Raw genomic sequence first — 5631 nt, forward strand, 5'->3', positions numbered from 1 at the left:
AAAAAGAAGTCCCCTATCCAAGCTACATAGAAATCTTGGCATAAGAACACATAAGCAGAAGTGAGCCTTGAAAAAATGATCCTTATTTGTCCTCAGTGCTGCTTTGTAGTCTCCCAGCTGAGGCTGCAAGAGCAAGAATGTCAATTTCAAGGGATGGGAAGCCTGCTCAGGTGCTGCTCAGTGGCTGGGAACCCCTCTGGCTCCCATGCTCATGAAGGATCTGCTGTCCTCATTTCTGACCATTTAAGGAAGAACAACTGCTCAGCAGATATTTCTATCTCAACCCGCATTGAAATGATTAGTGGATTTTCCCCTGACATGGTGCTTCTCCTTGCTGCTCAACAAAAAGCCTGGATAAATAGCACGTGGATCTGGATGATCAAACGTGGCTTTCAGAAAAATGTGGCTGCTCTGGAAGCATTAAATGCAACTTAGCCACTTTCTCCATCTGGCCTCTTTTCAATCAACTGCACACACCTGGAAACAGGAGGGTTATCTCCAAGGGACCTCCACTTTCCCAGCAGAATTGGCTCAGACTGCTTTCAGCATCTCCTCCAAAAGGCAGCTGTAAGATGGACATGTGTTAAGTCCAGGGCTGGACAGGGGGAGATGTTCTAGAAAAGAGAAGTCCTTTAAATCTTCTTTAATCTAAAGACCTTGTTATGATGCCTAGCTATGGTACTAATTCTAAGAGGAAATATTTGACTTTTATTTCTGTTCAGCGTCGCTTCTAGCAGACTCAGAAATATCAAAAAGCATCACTAATGGCTTTGAGTCATCCCAGCCTGCTTAACGGGGAGGGAAGGAAAGCAGCTGCTGGTTGCTTCCCAGTGGGCACAGAACTATCTGCTGCTAATGACAGTGCACCAACGTAACCAGGCGTGGGCAGGGGTGACACCGGAGCCTGAGGAATCCATCAGGCAGCGGGGCTGGGTGCGTTCTGTCCCCATTGTGGGGCTGATCACCTGGTGCCTGCTCAGGAAAGAGGGACGCGGGGACTCGGTAATCCCAGGTGAAGGGGTTGACCTGGATTTGAAGTTGAACTCGACCTGTCCAGCACAGATTTCTGGGAAATGCTCCAGTAATTGAAAAGTGAAGGACATCTCTGCTGCATCGGTGTGCTGTACTCGCCATGGCCTGCGAGTGTTGGCGTTTGCTGCTGCCCAGCCTGCAGGCTGGGGATCTCTGCTCAACTCTCAGCTCTGAAATCTGTGCTGGAGGCTGCAGCCTTACAGCGGGGCCGGGCCAGCGCTGCCACAGAGCAGCTGTGCTCTTCCTGCTGGAGTGCTGGCAGCCAGAACATCCCTGCCCAATTTCTATACCACAGCATGGCTTTGTTACATAGGTTTCCGTGGTGAACTGAAAAGCTTCCTTTTCCTAAGAGTCAGTGCACATTTCTACTAAATGCGCAGTGAAGTATATTACGGAGCATGTACATTGTTTTGTGATTTAGTTTTCTGCCTGCATTTATTAAATGTTGGGGAATGAATGGCGTTACTGTGGGTACAGATCAGACAAGGTAGCCCAAGTGAATGCATGTGATGAAATGCTTTCTTTAACAGTGCAAATTTAATTTACCTTTGAAGTCAAAGCAATGTGGAGATTATTAGGTAGATGCTATTAGAACGGCCCAGCTTGTTTGGTGGAACTTTTCCTTGCTGAATGCGAAGAATAATTCAGTTTATTTAAAGAAAGAAACTTTCATTCTGAAGGGAATGACAATAGGAGCACTTTGTTACACTTGTACGTTATATTTGTATGTCTTGCGTGAGGCAATCTTAATTGCATTTACCATGGCTTGCTCTAAATCAGTAACCTCATATTGTTACCTTCACCATGTTTCATATTCTCCATGCAGAATGCAAAGTAATCACATTTCAGCCCCATTGTAATTCAGAAGGTTCTAACAAACATTTTCTCCATCTTCTAGATTGGTATTTTAAATCAGGTTTGCACAGGGGGAAGTTCAGTGGATACTACAATGCACAGCCCAATTCCATGCACAGTTTAATTTGCAGATCTGGATGTGAGTGCCTACTTATCATGCACAGATGTAGTTGGGAGAGGTCAATGGGGCCATCGAGGCACGGTCTGCTTACATAACTCAAATGAGTTTACAGCACTCGAGCATTTTTCTTTGTCTCACTTCAATCTACATGCCTCTCAGAATGGGACGTCACGAGAAATCAAATAACCCCAACAAAACCAGCGACCAGGAGATGCAGACTGAAGCAAATCTTCAGAAAAGCTTTGAAGGAGGCTGGAAGGAGATGGGGGTTGCGAGCGGCTTCAGGGAGAAGCGGCCCAGGTAGCAGGAGGTTTCCCTTCTAAGGCAAAAACTTGTGACAGTGCCTTTACCGGGCAAAGGGAATGGATGGGGATGGTCGAGAGTAACTTGGGTCAGGGAGGGTGAGTAGATGAGATGGGGTGGGGCTGCAGGCTCCTCTTCTGGATGCAGGGAGGAGAGCACAGCTCTTGCTGCTGTGGTCCAGGAGAACACGCCTTGCAGTGGCTGTGGGGAGGACACAGCAGGAAGGCAGGACAGTGTGCACAGCTGAGGCGGTGCTGGAACAGCAGTGTACAGATGTGACGGTGCAGAGATGGAGATGCAGACCTGATGGGCCATGAGATGAAAGGAGGGAGGATTCAGTGGAGGGAACGGCTTCCAGATGATACAGGCAGATAGGGAAATTATTTAGACTATCTATGAAGACTAGAAATAAATTAACCTAACGAAGGCTTTTCTCACTCTGACAGCGTGAGGCCATTGGAAAAACAAAGCCTGTCCTGGAGCATCAGAAAGAATGCATTAAATGTGGGGAATACAATGGGCATTACATCAGATTCCAGATATGGCAGATGATGAATCAGAGCAGCATGCCTTTTCTGCATCTGGCAGCTTGTTACGTCCACTGTGCCTGCCCTGAATCGGTCTTTCTAAGCTAAGGGAAGAAAATACCCATGAAGAACTTTCAGAACATGACCCACGTACCAGGAAAGCACGGCCCTGAAGTCGTCCTACGCTTTTCTGTGCTCAGCTGCACAACTGTAGGGTTGCATGGAAACATGACACAATAGCATGCTTGTATGCGAGAGTCAGTGCTAAAACGTTTCAAGCCCTCAAAATGTTAGGGAGACTCTCAGAAATCCCAAATAAAATAGGACAACTTGAAAACGCTTTGATTTTTCTAAAATGGAAACAGATAGCTGTTGAGAAATATGGGAAATAAAGCAATTTTATTTGGTGTCATGTATTTCCCTGTGCTATTTGTTATCCCAGCATTTCAGCATGGTATAATGAAATTGAAACCGTTTTTATAGGATAGGGGAAGAAACTGACTCCATAACTACTGTATTTCATGTTGAGGGAGCTGCCCAGAGGAGTCGAGAGGGAAAAAATATAAGCAAATTGGGTAAGTAATTCAGCTCACTTCAGTTCTGAAAATGTTTCTTGTTTAACAATTTAAGTCACTGAGTGTGAGTTAGAAAATTTCTGTCTCTGACTTTTTTTTAACTTAATTGCCCCTGGAAGGGACAGGTCAGTGCAACAGGAGGTGGTTTCAGCATACACCTGTGCCTCAGTTTAAAGGGCTTGATGAGAGACTGTAGAGAAGTGGCTTACTTGCACAGAGAGCATCGCCTGCTGCATTCTCCTAAGGCAGAGGATGAGGAGAAGCCGTGATTCATCCTTATCCAAAATCTACCCTTGCTCTGGTACAGGTCACTTGGCCGTGACACCCCAAGTTTGTGTGTGTGCTGGTGCAAAAACACAGTGTGTGGAGCAATCTGGAATAAGCTAAAGGGTACTACACCAGATCGTCTTATTTAGGAAATCTCTGCTAAGCCGCTAGCTCAGACAGCTTGCTGAGTGTATGCTAATTGCAAACATGGACTAAACGAAGCTGTATTTTTTTCCATGCCGCCATAACACAAACACCTCTTGAAGAAGAGCAGCAACAAAAGCATGGCCATAAACCCCTCCGGAATGACCAATGAGCTAAATTCCCCAGCAGTGGGGACTGTTGCCCTTCTGTGAGCGGGGCCCTGCAGCCTTTGGGTGCATTTCCTCGCCAGCTGGCTCTGTTCTAGAGACCAGCTCCTATGGGGAGCGGCTGAGGGAGCTGCTGTTGTTCAGCCCCGGGAAGGGAGGCTCAGGGGAGGCCTCATCGCTCCCCAGCTCTCTCAGAGGAGCTGGCGGTGAGGTTTGCTTGGTCTCTTCCCTTAAATAACAAGAGGAAATGGCCTCACGTTGCACCGGGGGGAGGTTTAGCTTGGGTATCAGGAAGAATTTCCTGGCAGGGTTGTGGAGCATTCCAGTGCGCAGGGAAGTGGGGGAATCGCCATCCCTGGAGGTATTGTGGAGAAGCGGTGCTTGAGGAGGTGCTTTAGCGGTAGTTTGGCGGTGCTGGGTTAACGGCTGGGCCTGACGACCTTCGAGCTCTACAACCGAAACGGGGCTGCGACTGCGAAGAGCGGTCAGTCAGCGCGACTCCTCCCTGCCGCCAGAGGGCGCCCCGCCCGCCTCCGCCCTCCCCCGCCCTCCCAGCAGGGGGCGCTGCTCGCCTCCCCCACACCGCCTTCCCCAGCAGGGGGCGGAGCGCCGCGATAAGAAGAGGGCTCGGATTGGCGGGAAGGACCTCTGCGGAGCGGTGTGTGGATGAGAGCGGCGCGTTGATTGGTGGCGGGTATGGGGGGAGAGGGGGGCGGTGAAGGCCTGGGCAGTGGTCTCCCCCCTCCCCGTGGATCGGCCCCCTCTCCCCCCCCTCTTTGCTCCCCGGCCCCCTGACCTGGCCGCCTCCTGAGTCTTTTCTTGACGACTTTTGTGCCCCATCTTCGCGGGCGGAGGCGTTTCAGCCAATCAGCGCGCGCCGCCGCGGACTGTTGCCAGGCAGATTATGGTAATGAGGTCTGGGCGGCCGCCCCCCCTCCCGCTCTGCAGCTACCATTGTGAGGTGAGGACAGGTGGGGGGGTTTGGGGCCGCAGCGGGGCCGGCGGCGGCGGCCGGGACGCGGCAGCCGCACGGGACCCCCTCAGGTAACGCGATGGGACGGTCCGGGAGGGCAGCGCGGTGCGGGGGCGCCGCGGGGCCGCGCCGGGGGTTTCGGCCGCGTTGTTTTAGTCGCACCCAAGATGGCGCCCGGAGCTGGCGGCTGCTGAGCGCTGCGGCCGGGATAAACCGTTCACTCCCGCGAGTGGGGGGGGGGGAGAAGGGCGCGATCGCTCCCCTCCCCCCCCCACCCCGCGGGAGAGGTACGGTCCGCTCCCCGCCCCAGCCGGGATCCCCCACCCGCCCCAGCTGGAGGGAAAGGGGCTGCCCCCACTGCTGCCCCCCCCCTCCGGATGGTACAGTCCGGACCCCGGCACCTCACTACGGGCGGGGGTGGGGGGGTGTGCGCTGCAGCCATCTTGTTCCCCCCCCAGCACCGTGGGCGCTGAGCCCCCCGTTACGGTGCGCCGCTCGCTTCCCTCGCCCCGTGCTTAGCCTCAGCTCCCGTCCCTCAGGCACCTGGCCTTCCCATCTGCTCTCCTCTGCCCGCTCGGCGCGGCCTTTCGCCGCAGCCCCTGCCTCCCCCCGGTGCCTCAGTGGTTGGGGCTGAGCGCGCGTTGTGCGCCCCGGCGGGGCAGGTGGG

General features: G+C 52.8%; 1 protein-coding gene across 3 annotated transcripts in view; it reads left to right on the forward strand.

Annotated features, from left to right (window-relative positions):
* The window catches only part of PRDM10 (PR/SET domain 10), a 40861-nt gene continuing 40101 nt past the window's right edge, over nucleotides 4872–5631 (forward strand). Inside the window, exon 1 of one of the 3 annotated variants that reach the window (XM_021376251.1) lies at nucleotides 4872–4952. The gene's annotated coding sequence lies outside the window, so the exon portion shown is untranslated. Of the gene's footprint in view, nucleotides 5036–5362; nucleotides 5451–5631 lie in introns of those variants that run through there. The other 2 variants (XM_021376249.1, XM_021376256.1) reach the window with 2 other exon arrangements.

This window comes from Numida meleagris, chromosome 23, assembly GCF_002078875.1.
Source record: "Numida meleagris isolate 19003 breed g44 Domestic line chromosome 23, NumMel1.0, whole genome shotgun sequence".
Classification (NCBI taxonomy): domain Eukaryota; kingdom Metazoa; phylum Chordata; class Aves; order Galliformes; family Numididae; genus Numida; species Numida meleagris.